The 15,000-nt window shown below is 33.6% G+C and overlaps 1 long non-coding RNA gene across 2 annotated transcripts in view; it reads left to right on the top strand.

Moving 5' to 3' along the window:
* The window catches only part of LOC135212162 (uncharacterized), a 555,536-nt gene that overhangs the window by 152,977 nt on the left and 387,559 nt on the right, over positions 1 to 15,000 (top strand). For both annotated transcript variants that reach the window (XR_010313826.1, XR_010313827.1), the window contains exon 2: positions 14,624 to 14,677. This is a non-coding gene — a long non-coding RNA (uncharacterized LOC135212162). The remainder of the gene's footprint in view (positions 1 to 14,623; positions 14,678 to 15,000) is intronic.

Raw genomic sequence — 15,000 nt, 5'->3', positions numbered from 1 at the left:
GGAAGAGTTTAAATGAAAGCCACGCAAAATCATTAGGACACTGTGAATGCACAGTAAAACCTGCTCCTACAGATAAGGGAGCACACAATGTCTCCTCGGATGGACTAACAAGTCTTTGAGACATCCTAATCCTTGTAACTCCTATCATATGAATTTCCATAATCATCGTGAAAAATTTGGTCCACATATGTCTCCATTTAATTAATGTTAAAAATGTCTGCTACTTCCAACCACGTATTATTGAAACATGGAACATTTTGTGTCATTAACTGCTGTTTCATAATGAATGGAAATAAAGTTCCCGACTACATGGATCGCTGTATCAGATTCATATTTATTTGAGTGTCAGGCAAAAATTATATGATTATTAAAACCATTACCATAATTAGTGGTGAAATTTACGGGGAAGACTGCTTGACCAAAATTTTCTTCTTTCATCCTTCATGCGTGATTTTATCCTTTAAAATGCCAATATTGGGAATTTTCTTGTATTAACAGATAGAACGAAAGAACGGCGTTGAGTTATAAGAGTGGCAAAGCTTTTTACCTTTATTCTGATTTGCTGTAGGAAGTCTCTCAAAGTAAAAGGATCTGGGTTAGTCCGAAGCGATTAAGGGTTATAATAGAACAGAATATAGGATTTAGGCCAAATTCTGGGACGTATGAGGTCATTCACAGATGAAACGGAAAGTGGCTGAAAAAGTTTTTAAAGTTGTAACAGGAGGAACACTCGCATTTGCACTGAATCCATTGTTAGGAGTGGGTGGAAAGGAAGATGGAAGAAGATAATATGAACGGAGGTAGTAAAATGAATGAAAGGGGTTGCAGGTTGGGGCGGAAAGTATACCGCAAAGAACCTTAAGTAACGTCTACAGTCGCTGACGGCGCTAACACCCCCCCCCCCCCACCCCCCCACGATGGCGATTAAGTGTTGAGAAAGAATCTCACCGCAGACTAGACTCGTATCAGAATTATATATACCACTACCAGTACATCCATTTTTAATCTTAGTCTCATAATAATTCTTTTATCATCTCTGTCTTGCTCAAGCTCATCCAGAATGTTCAGAGTATTAACTTCATTCCTTGAAAGCTGAGATAACTGAGGCTGTAGGTAGATGGTTCACATACAGTACTTAAATGGGAAAAGACTAAGTGCAAAACACGCAGAATTTATTGTTATTAAGATTATAGTGCTAAAACCTGGGGTATTCTTTTCTTTGTCTTGTGTAAAAAAATCAATATCCAAGTTGCTACATGTATTAGATGCTTCAGTACAAATAGCTCTTATATAATTTTCTCCTTTTAGGTTTTTGTTTAGCATTATTTCATAGTTTCTCCCTGTGTTCCAGTTAATGTTTTATAGTTGTTTAAAAAAGCAGTCGAATGGAATCATTCATATGGCCTTGTGTCTTTGAAGTTTTGGCTTCCCTGTCCCATTCAAACCGAACTTGTTTTGTATTTTCGCGTAAAGTTAATTTGGTTTTCACGTTTTTGGTCTAGAATCTACTTTGATTGATTTGTTTTCGACTTCGTTATATATTATTATTATTATTATTATTATTATTTTTTTCTATCACAGTCCTCCAATTCGACTGGGTGGTATTTATAGTGTGGGAATCTGGGTTGCATCCTGCCTCCTTAGGAGTCCATCACTCTTCTAACTATGTGCGCCGTTTCTAGGATCACACACTCTTCTGCACGAGTCCTGGAGCTACTTGTCAGCTCTAGTTTTTCCAGATTCCTTTTCAGGATCTTGGGATCGTGCCTAGTGTTCCTATGATTATGGGTACAATTTCTGGCATATCCCATATCCTTCGTATTTCTATTTTCAGGTCTTGAATACTTACCGTTTTCCCCCTCTCTTTCTCTTCAACTCTGGTGTCCCATGGTATTGCGACATCATGAGTGATACTTTCTTCTTGATTTTGTCAATCAACGTCACGTCTGGTCTGTTTGCACGTATCACCCTGTCCGTTCTGATACCATGGTCCGAGAGGATCTTGGCCTGATCGTTTTCTATCACTCCTTCAGGTTGGTGCTCGTACTACTTATTACTGCAAGGTAGCTGGTGTTTCTTGCACAGGCTCCAGTGGTTATTATTATTATTATTATTATTATTATTATTATTATTGCTACTGCTATCATAGTGCCATCAACAGCAAACTTGAAGAAATTTTGGACTTTTATCCTTGGAGATGTCGAATCAATGCGGGAATGTCAAAAGTTAACTGTCCTCTCCTGCATCTCAGTTTAATCTTTTGGGTGGAGTTTTGTTCAGCCAATTTCTTTGAATGATATCAAGATCAGCAGTAGCGATTCTGGTTCATTTGGTAGGGCAGAGATATTTCCAGATCCTATCCTTTACGATCTTAGTCATCTCGATAGTCAAGACGTTCCTGTAATAATCTACTTCGAATAGTTTAATATAATCATTTTAGAACACCCGTAAAGCCGAATGCTTAATGATTATACACGATTTCTGAGGTTACGTAACCCAGGACTATATCTCAATCAGCGACCTTACCATATTATTATGATCATCTCGAACCTTTGCATTTGGTGAACTAACCTATACTTACGTCCTAGTAAAAAAAAAAAATTAATCGTATGGGTCACTGAGGACACAATACCTTAAAGAAGACAAGTGTTTTGTCTTCAGATTCTATATTCCTGCCCCGAGGAGGACCAACATTGTAATATGATTACTGTGATCTGCACAGAAAGTGGAACAATCCTCTCATTACATTTTGGAGAATCATGGCCAGTATGCTAGATCTTCGTCATGGTCCAAAAGTAATTCCTGGTATGAATGCCGTAACGGTCAACTAATGTAAACTTGGATACCGAAGGTCAAATGAGTATCCGCGAACTTTCAATTTGCATTGGAGAGAGACTCCGGTCGGAGATGATCAGCAGCTGATTGTATCTTGCGTGTGGATGACCTAAAATGCTCTTGGCCCCCAGTCATTGCTTGCAGTGCTTCTGTTAGGTTGGGGTCTTTTGCTAAAGCAGAAACATTTGAGTTTATTCTTCGTCGATATAATCTGTTCGTGGTTCTTTCCTTGGCAGCCTTAGCTAGATGGCTTTTGGTTTTATTTCATATTTTATATGGTGTTGTGTATCCTGCATCTCATTTTATTACTTATGATAATTTTTTGTATGCTTAAATGTGTGGTCATGTAGTACACATGCTGTGGTGTATACACACACACACATCACACACACCATATTATATAATAATATTATATATATATGTGTATGTATGTATATATCGTGCTATAATGGGAGCTATGTCTGTCCCGTCCGTTTGTCGTTTTAATTCAATTACCATCCAAACGGCTTCTTTCTGATTGGAATGAAACTTGACAGGGTTATAGTCGGGACCAACTAAGTGGTTAATAATGGGGGTTTCTCCTAACCCCCCCACCCACCCTTTCAAGGGACGGGTTGAAAACCGTAAACCGGAAAATTTCAAGCAAAACTAATAATCCCTGCACAGCAACCGTCAAATTGACTCCTGGCGTTAAAACGGACAATCTTACCATAATGAGCGTTAGTCTGCTTGTATATAAAAGACAAAAATTCCTTCGTGGATTTCGTCTTGATATATTCATCACGTAGATATTTTACTTGATTCGTTATACCACACGCCACACATATACGTATATATAATATATATATATAAGTATATATATATATATATGATGATATATATAATAGTATAATGTTATAATATTATATATGTATGTATCTAATATATATTACATAATATATATGTGTGTATATATATATATATATATATATATATATATATATATATATATATATATATATATATATAAAGAGAGAGAGAGAGAGAGAGAGAGAGCAAATAGGAAGTGCAAAAAAAGGCGAAATCAAGCACCAACCGATTCTTATAGTCCCATTGCTAAATAGTATTTAAGAATAGGGTATAAGTCTGCTTGAAGTGTTGTACAAATTGAGATAGATGTTCTTCCCTTAATGATTGACTTCGGACCTCGTGTACATGAAAGAAAAATAGCATTCCACAGTGGTGTTCATTTGTTTGTCTTGTTTGTTTCTGTTTATCTGTTGCACATCTGCATCCTGTCTTAAGCATCTCGGAAATTCAGAGTTTGAGCAGATCATTTACATAGGAGATGCAATCAGTTATTGGCCAGTTTGATGGCCTTAATGATAAATTCCCTGGTGGTTCCAATATTGATTATGGTTTAGTGTTGATTTATGGGCATGGCATATTTGGATTCGTATATCGGCGAGTATTTATCTGGTCTCAGAAAGATGCAAAGAAGTAGCACTTTACGTTTTCAGGTTAAATGGGAGCAAGAAGGTAGACCGATGAATGTGAAAGCTGGCAGGAGATCTGGAAAATATTTGGAAGGAAGGAAAGACCGATGTCTTTGTTAGTAAAAGTAAGTTTGGATGTTGACTCTGAAACGAAGAACAGAAAAAGCTGTTGAGGTTCGTTTTTTGTAAATTGCATCTTGACTCAAACGAGTTGAAAGACTGTGAGGTATAGAAACATAGAAAATGTTTTAGTAAAGATGCTAGTTTATGTGAATCGAGTATCTTTAGGTTGGTAAGCCGCCTGGAGAAAAAAGACAAAGGTATATACAAAGGTAGAAGTTTAGAAAGTGCCGGTTCCAAGACGAGGAAAATGTATTGGATGAAATGGTTAGAATATCTCTGAAATTCAAGAGTGTGCAGGCTGCAGAAGTGAGAGGCGCAGTGAATTTTGACGAGAGAAAAGGTTTGTGTATATTTGTATGAACTGCGTGATGTTGCGGCATTATTATGTGAGGAGGTTTTTGCTAACGTTATAAATTAAAGGAAGAATTTTTCAGTTGCTTCTGCCTGGATTTGTCTGGAAAAAGCCATGCTTAGGGATACTACGTGCGCACGTGTGAATTTTTATCATATCGCCATGGCATTGTTTTAGTTCACAAACATTAAACTATGAATGTAGTTTAAAATTCAATTCACTCTATTTAGGTATTAAATCGGAAGGGGATTCATAATCGTCGCCTGGGTACTGAATGGTAGAGTGGTACTCATTTCTGAAGTCGGGGTTAGTTGCTGTCGGGGGATCGAATCTCTCAGGTGACGAACCACTCACCATTTATACTTCTGCTTCGGTATTATTTCCGAGGTAGAGGGAATCGAATTTTAAACTACCTTTGTAGCTTATTGTTTGTGGAGGCCTAAAATATATTATATATATATATATTATATATATATATATATATATATATATATATATATATATCGTATATATGTGTGTGTGTGTGTGTGTGTGTGTGTGTGTGTGTGTATGTGTGTGTGCGTAATATGTATGAGTATAATATATATATAATAATATATATCTATCTATATGTATACACATATATATGTGTGCGTATATGTATGAGCATAATATATATATATATATATATTATATATATATATATATATATATATATATATATAATATACAATATATGTGTGTGTATGTATGAGAGCATAATATATATATATATATATATAATAATATATATATACTTTACTATTATTTATTTATATTTATTTATTGATTTATTTATATATGTACACAATTTTCAAGAAATTCCATGCCCAAAGCAATGGCACTCTAAACCCTCCAGAATGTTTTTTATAGTTATTTTGCCACGGCATTTTTCTTACAGAATCAGTCCTATGTAATTATATATTTCACGGAATGATTTACACAGAATTATTTTCTTATATATCAGAGCTATAATGTAATAAAGTCTTTCTAAAATATGTTGGGATATAACAAGTCGTTTGTATTCAATCACATTTCTATTTTATCAGATTATGATTATAAGAATGACGGGTTTGTAAATTATCTGGGTGCTGACCATCCAATCTTGTAAGTGTTTTTGCGTTTTAATTCATAACTATGTCTTTTAACAGCAGTTACCACTTGGTGACTCAAAATTTTCATTGTTTGCATAAGGCTTTGTGAAAAAAATAATGGCCATCACAATTTATAACCAATTTCTCAAGACTATGAAATAACCAGTAAAATCATTCAAATTTTCTGGCATAACCCTAAGGATAACAAGCGAGTCAGGTTTTGCTAATTGACCAGACCAAGCAAAAGATAACACCGGAGGACGAAACTTAGACCTGTCAAGGTTTCGCTGGTCGCTAAAGATGGTGTGAACGCGTAATGTAATGTAATTAGGATTTATAGATGGACGAAAATGATGGATTAATACCAGGAAAGGTCAATTCGATTAAAGCATCGTTTCGTCGATCGACATTTACAAGGCCAACGTCTTTCGTCATACTTTTCCTGATGCAACAATAGATTCTGTTAACACATACGTGTGTGTAATTATATGTATATATATAGATATATATATATATATATATATATATATATATATAATATATATATATATATATATATATACATATATATATACATATATATATATATATATATATATATATATATAATATATATATATATATATACTATATACACACACACACACACACACACACACACACATATATATATATATATATATATATATATATATATATATATATATATATATATATATATATATAGAAGATAAAAGGCCCATAAAACACTAGGGAATAGTTTAATTTGTCCACCCTTCCTGGGTTACCAACAGAGACTTACTGCCACACCTATATATGTTTTTGTATATATACTCTTGCAAAACATCCCATGTCCAGAAATTCTACCAGTGATCAAGAGCACAGAAGGAAGTGCTCCCCCGAAATATATGGTTACAACGTTAAAATAGTGTTTTATGGGCCTTTCATCTTCATATTATACTGTTGTATTAATAGTAAAAAGACATTCATATATATATCTATATATATATATAAATATAATATATATGATATAATAAATTAGTAATAATAAATTATATAAAGATATATGCCACAAAGGAAAAATAACCGAATGAGGATATATCTTTATTTATGGATTTATCACGTTCCTAACTTTCGTGATTGAGTTATACATATATATATATGCATGTATGGTGTGAATATCTAATATGTTGATGTACCTCGTTCGTGTCTTGTTAAATTTTGCAGGAAATTCGTATTCTCAACCGGTCCTTAATTTGGAAGACATATGGCATGAGCAGCCACTCAAAAAGTGTTGCATTTGACCTGCATTTGAACTCTCGCACCCGAGTGACTTGCCTGTGAAGAAGTTGACGTCTCGACCGGCTGGAATATTAGTCATGTTATATAGTTTGGAAAATGTTATGCTTTGGTCGTTGAGTGTATGAAAGGAGTTCAGTTTTCCAGAAAAATTCCCACATCAAGGGATAAATTCCTTCATCTGGAGAAAAATTCCCACTAGAGGAGAAAAATTAACGCATTCGGAGAAAAATTCCTCCATCATCAGGAAAAATACCACATCAGCATTAAAGATCCTGCATCAGGAGAAAAAATACCCAGATCAGGAGAAAAATTTGAATTCCTCTGTGAGGGAAATATTCCACATCAGGAGAAAAATTTCTCCAGCGGTAGAAAATTCCTATATAAGGAGAAAAATTCCTTCATCAGGATCAAAATTCCCAAATCGCGATAAAAATTCCTCCATCAAGAGAAAAATTTTGCATCAGGAAAAAAATTCCTTCGTCAGCAGAGAAATCCCCACATCAGGATAAATTTATCAAAAATATGATGTAAAATCTGTTTTGGTTTAGATCTGAAAAATATTCGAAAAGACTGAATTAAATTCAGTTTGCCAAAATATCCAAAATATTCAGGAAAGGGGACAACAAACATCCGTCTCCTTGCATCTGTTTTTTCGGTCCTACCATAAAATGTTTCTCCTCTCTCCGCCCCGAAAGGTCGTTATAGAGTCTCGTTTTCTTCCCATTATTCTTCAGTGTGATGTTGTGGCGAGGACCTTTTAACCTTATATCGGGCTTCGATATAGTTATCACATTTTCCCTCTCTCCTACCTACAGCGAAGAAGCATGTTATGGGGCTCTCCGATAACCTGGCCGGTGATTTCGGAAAGGGTCGCAGATATCGGTACAGGCTTGGCTGCATTCTTCTCTCCTGACGAATGGGTGGTTTTCGCAAACACATACACATACACTCACATCTAATATGTATATTATATATATATATATATATATATATATATATATATATATATATATATATATATACAAGTATTACACAAACGCTCAAAATACGTGCTTACAAATGCGCATATATATATATATATATATATATATATATATATATATATATATATATATATATATCTATATATATATACTATATATATATATATATATATATATATATATATAAGATCATTGTCGCACTCAGGTAAAAGGAAGCAAAATCTACAGTAATAATCTCACCATTCACCTACAAAATATTCAAATGACCTACGGGCTGCTCTATGAGGAAGGACTGTGCCGGCATAAGGCCAGCTTAATCAAAATCAACAACAGCTACAGTAATACCAATGATTAACTAATTGTATATTTAGTAGTTTTCGCTAGCCACTGCAGCTGTATCAAACTGCAACAAGTGATTTCCCATGATTTGTTTGCAGTTATACCAATTAACCACCAATTTGCTTACAAATGAATCATGCCTCAATAGTTGCTTGTTTCAATTTAATAGCAACGCAGCATACCTTCACGCTTCCTAGTAGTTTTGGTTTTAGTCTGATTAAGCTAGTAGTGGCTAGGGAAACCTTTATATATATATATATATATATATATATATATAATATATATATATATATATATATATATATAATATATATGTGTGTGTGTGTGTGTGTGTGTGTGTGTGTGGAATCTGCAGGAGTCCATTTTATTGAAGCACGTCAGCGAGGAATATAAATCTTCACCCTGGATTAGCTCTTGATCCTCTTTCCATGTCTTTTTTTGCTCAAAGAACATTCTGCCAAGATTAACAAACTGTATAAATAAGTCTCTCAACCTAACTTTGATTCAGTGTAAACTTGAGAATGTAGAAATATACTACGAAAGTACTTGATCCAAAGTCCCCCTTCTACCGTGGATTTAAGAACTATATATATATATATATATATATATATATATATATATATATATATATATATATATATATATATATATATATATACACACACACATACACACACAACACACACACACACACACACACACACACATATATATTATATATCATATATATATATATATATATATATATATATATATAAAATCATATTTAATATTGTGCTATTTTGGAATGACATAATAGTAAAAAGCGCATCATGAAAAAGATGAAAATGAAGGTGAGAAATGTTGTAAAAAGGACCCGCAGGTCGTAACCCAACTAAATATAACTTCGCCCCGCCTAAGCCGTTGGGGCTTCGCCACCCATAGCCTTCCTTTGACTGATACATCCTAACGGAAAATGTTTCAGTGCCTTAGTACTGATGATATGGAGTACAGGTCGTATTTTTCACTATTAGAATAACAGATTCCAGAAGTGCTTGATTTTCATCTTAAACCCATTGTAAATGTCGCTTGTGCAATGCATGCTATCAGAATCATGACTGAAGTGTAAACTCTTGTAAGTGTCTTTGTTTCGCTACTTTGTCGAGTCTGACATTGTCATGTGCCCCTCCGCATTGGACTGTGGGGAAAAGTGCCCAAACACACACGTGCGTGTTTCTCAGATGTAAAATGAAACTAAAAAAATGCATTTAGTTTAGTGATTGTCTGAGAAGCAGAATTGTGAAATTGGTGAAACAAAAAGATTGCTGTTTCTCTTGATTTTTACCTTGAAATTGCTTTGTCAAAGTGCGCAAGTCCCAAATAGCATGAGGAAATTCGGACAGATTTAGCTGTTCCAAGCATTATCATTACATAATGATATTTTGGCATAATACCAAACTTAAACTTGCGATATTTGTAAGTAACGAGAGTAATTTTTTTTATCCTGCAAAAGGTGAGTGAAAAAGATTTATATGATAAGAATTCAGTGATATATGGATGAATTGATTAACTAACTCACCTTTATGGAAGTAAAGCGGGGATGTTGAGTTAAAAATAAAAGGGTGTTTAATTTGACTCTTACGAGGAAGAGGAAGGAAGAGGCCGAGAAAATAGCAGCTGTTCGTTTTACCTCCCCACATGCCTCTAAAATCCCTCCCACGCCCCACCCTACCCCCTACAAAACACACCACCTCCACTTTTTTCTTTGCATAAGTCTACTGGAGCGTGTTACACGTGTGTCTGAGGACTGAGGCAGCATTAACTGCCCTTGAAAAATGTGAATAGGAACCATTCCTTTTATTTATTACTGATTGTTCTCGATTTCGTTATCCGTATAAATACATCAAGACAGCTCTTTATACAACCTGAGCCAGATACCAGACCAATCATTGGTGTTAAAGCGAAATTTCAGTGCTTCTTGACTTCGCTCTCTTTTTATTATTATTATATTAAATAAATAATATTCCCAACTGGTTTTAAGTCATGGTTTTAGGAAGGCAGACTTTATCTGATTAGGTGACCTGGCGTGACGACGCCTGCTACGATATCAGCAGCGGATGATCCGCACTGCTTGAGCGCAAGCAGAGTTGCTTTTGTTCTTCGATTTCTTCTCTTTTCGCCGACATTTCGAGTTTTGTTTCGTTTTTGTTTAGAGCTGGAAACTTTCGTCCTCGGCTTTCGCCGTTTCTGTAAAGAGATGTGCTTATCTTTCTGTAAGTTATTTAAGCTTCGATCATAATTGTAACATGTTTGTAATTTACTAAAGCAAACCGTTTAAATTTAGAGAAATTCGCGAGTTTCAATCAGTGATGTCTGCAGTTTATGCGATTTGTGAATGAAATCCTACATTGCATGCATAATTTTATTTATTTATTTATTTATTTATTTGCATTAAATTGTAACCATCAAATACGTATAATACCACGTGATTTGTTTGTTTCTTGTAAGACACTCCTTCCATTTTTATATTTCCTTGATTTTAATTTTCTGTGATAGGTACTTTGTATCAAGCGTATTTTAGTAAGCATTTATTTTGTAGCATTTTGAAGCTTTTTTCGACAGATTGGTGCAATGCGATTCTTTCGACGAAAAAGTGAATATTAGATTAATTTTAAGAGAAGTAGATATCGATGGTCTACGTACAGGTGTTCATGAACTCTCGTCAACCTTGAGTGATTCATGTGAAAGCAAATGCTTGGGTATGCTAGCATTCTAACTCGCATGAGTTAGAATGCAACCTGATCCAATACTCATACACTGTCTCATTCCTTCACATGCGATTAAGTACAGTGCAGTTGGATGAAATTTGTGCTTGATAAAACAAGCGAATTGATAAGAACGCTGTCATTCATCAACCTTCCATTGAAGGAAGAGGAACTGGAAAATATATCGGAAATTATTTCTGCTTTGAAGGTTCCTCAATATCGTTCGTCACTCCACCTCTGATTAGATATCGTAGATTTGGTGGAGCTGTTTATATAAAAAGCGATTTTTTACTAGAATTTTAAATGATTATCGGCATAAACAACAATAAGTTGCTCAACAACGGTAAGGATAATGGATGGGATCAGCTGTTGAATTTATTGCTCTATTGTTAAGTACCGAAGGCAGAGGAGAAGGGATGGTTCAGAGATAGTGCTCGTCTCTCTCTCTCTCTCTCTCTCTCTCTCTCTCTCTCTCTCTCTCTCTCTCATCATAAATTCGTTCTTGACGTTTTGATTATATTTTTTATTAGGAGGATTTTTTTTAACTGAACTGAATAGAATCAGATTAATTCCAGCCATGAATTTAGAAAAATTACTTCTGGTTGGCGGTCTCGCTAAAAATCTTTACAGCGCATAGCTTGATTTTATAATATATATATATATATATATATATATATATATATAGATATATATATATATATATATATATATATATATATATATATATATATATATATATAAATATATATATATATATATATATATATATATATCTATATATATATATATATATATATATATATATAATATATGTATGTGTGTGTGTCTGCGTGTGCGTGTGCGTGTGTGAATATGTATATGTATATATATATATATATATATATATATATATAATATATATATTATATATATATATATAAGTATCAGAACTCTGAAAATGGGATTTGCAGATGTGGATACGGATATCAATTCTTAACATTTGCAGATGCGGATGCGGATATCAATTCTTTAACATTTGCAGATGCGGGGATGCGGATATCAATTCTTTAACATTTGCAGATGCGGATGCGGATATCAATTCTTTAACATTTGCAGATACGGATGCGGATATCATTTCTTTAACATTTGCAGATGCGGATGTGGACATTAATCTTTTAAATTTGTGGATGCGGATGCAGATGCAGATATTTTATGACCATGCCCTCGCGGACGCGGATACTTTGTAACTCTAAGTAATTTAGATATATTTAATTGTTAAAGACGATTTTCAGCCAAATAATTCAAAATTTTGCGTTACCACATAATATTTGATGTACTAATTGAAAGTAGAAACATACGGTGGTACTCATGAATGTGTGTGTATACTTTCATATGATCGTATAAACAGTAACAGAGATACACGAACGTTTTAGTTGTCTTAGCACAAGGTTATTTCATGCTCATTGCTTGATAAGGGTAACAAAACTCAAATCCATTCTTCTCATTAAAGAGAGAGAGAGAGAGAGAGAGAGTGTTTCCTAAAAAATGCGATACCCTGCCTTAATGATTACAGCTCCTGTAAATGACATGAAATTACTTAAACAAATCTGCTTTAAAACAAATATGCTATAACATAGCTACCTATAATGTATGCTACTGTATGAAATATGTAATTTTGCATCATGAATTCGGTATAATAAGACGAAAAAGCCAAATTTAGCAAAAAACAAAAAAAAAATCTACTTTTAGCTACAATGTACGAATTTGAACTTTTGAAAACTGAGTAGGGGGTGATATCCTCATATCCGCATTCTCAAACCGTGGGTGCAGATGCGGATGTTACTCGCAATGCTAATGCGGATGTTAAGAAATTGTCTATGCGGATGCAGATATCCGATACATCTCTAATATACATACATGCATACATACATACATATATATATATATATATATATATTATATATATATATATATATATATATAATATATATGTGTGTGTGTGTGGTGTGTGTGTATGTATGTATGTATATATATATATATATATATATATATATATATATATATATATATATATATATATATATATATATACATATATATATGTGTGTGTGTGCGTGTGTATGCTATGCACATTTACTTGGGATCTGGAACAGAGCTTATTGATATGAGTATGATAGAAGTTTCAGTTGAACATGTTTGATACTGAACACGTATATGTCTACTATCATACTGTTTCATACATACTTTTAAGGAACTGTTGCCAGTCATTGTTTATGTACAAATGCATTGGAATTGAAATTATTGACCCCAGTACCTCATGGTTTCAAGATATGCTTAGTAAAGGACGAGAGACGAAAGGCCTTGCAGCAGTACTCTATGGGTTAACTTTCCCTCGTGGATTTTCCCTTTATTCGAATATTCATTACGTTCTTAAAGTTCTAAATTTTTTTCGTGATTCAGTTACTATATATATACGTATATATATATATATATGTATATATATATAATAATATATATATATATATATATATATATATATCTATATATATATATATATATATATATATAATATGTATAAGTTATTTGATACGAGTCGGAAAGGGAGACAATTTTTAAAGTGGTAGTTTTGCTTACTTTTGTAAATAGTACCTTCTAGAATTTCCGAAACGTAGCACATCAGTGGTAATCAGCTCTTGGAATTTAAAGAAAACCAGAGTTTTAAAGCATTTATGGAATTCCACACAACTGATTGCAACCCAATGGATCTTGTGATGCATTTTTGTGCTGATAGGATAGCGCTGTTTATTGATTCCGTTCTAAGCAGTGGCTCAAGCTATCGTTAACAAGGAACTAAAGTTTTTGCCACTGCTACTTCCAAGGGGCTTTTCTCTGATTTTTTTTTACCAGCTGTTTGTCTTCTAAAGCATATTGAATGTTTTCTTGGTATTGTATTAACCCTTATACACCACAGATGCAATAATCTATCTAGAACTTTTTTTTAGTATCTAAGTGTACTATTTTAACTATTTGATTTGTTAAAAGGGAAAAAAAGAAGTCTGAAGTTATTCATTTCAGTCAGGGTTGAACACCACAGGAGGAGACTTTAATGACCTTTCACGAGATGAAGTTTTATTTATTTATTTTTTTTTTTTAAAGAGCGCCACTCAGAATAAAGTCCAAACCTGATTTATTTATTTTTATATTGCATCGTACCATGCTGTCATGGTTTTTATTTGGCGTTCTGCTTCTTTCACTAATGTATCTTTTTCATTTTTCTATATTTCATGATCCGAAATCTGAATGAAAACATATACAATTGTATTTATAGTTTTTATTTCGAATTTTAATTGATTTAATCATATTTCTGTTTTCATTTCAGGTTCTTTCTCACAATTGCTATTGGTTTTGGGAGCCCCAGAAAAGTTTGCAACCTGTAAGTTGAATGATGAACTTGTTTAGTATCTATTAGTCTCTAGTAATCTTTTGTTATTTTTATTATTATTATTATTATGGAACACGAGATTTCTCTTCCAATAGCAGAAACTAGCCTAGGTCAGTTGTTAAGATTATTTCTGTGGTCATGGCTGAGTTCTTTGCTGTTTTGGATGATTTCAGTGACCAACGCTAGTCTTTCCAGAGTCGTGTCCGTAAAGTTGCAGGTTCTAAAGGTGTAATTCGAAGTTACGCCTCAATTGTAAGTCTCAACATGGTTCAGAAGGATAGTGGTAGTGGCTTTTTCATCCGGGCTTTCCCTTT

This window comes from Macrobrachium nipponense, chromosome 40 (genome assembly GCF_015104395.2).
Source record: "Macrobrachium nipponense isolate FS-2020 chromosome 40, ASM1510439v2, whole genome shotgun sequence".
Lineage (NCBI taxonomy): Eukaryota > Metazoa > Arthropoda > Malacostraca > Decapoda > Palaemonidae > Macrobrachium > Macrobrachium nipponense.
This window is presented reverse-complemented; position numbering and strand designations above follow the sequence as displayed.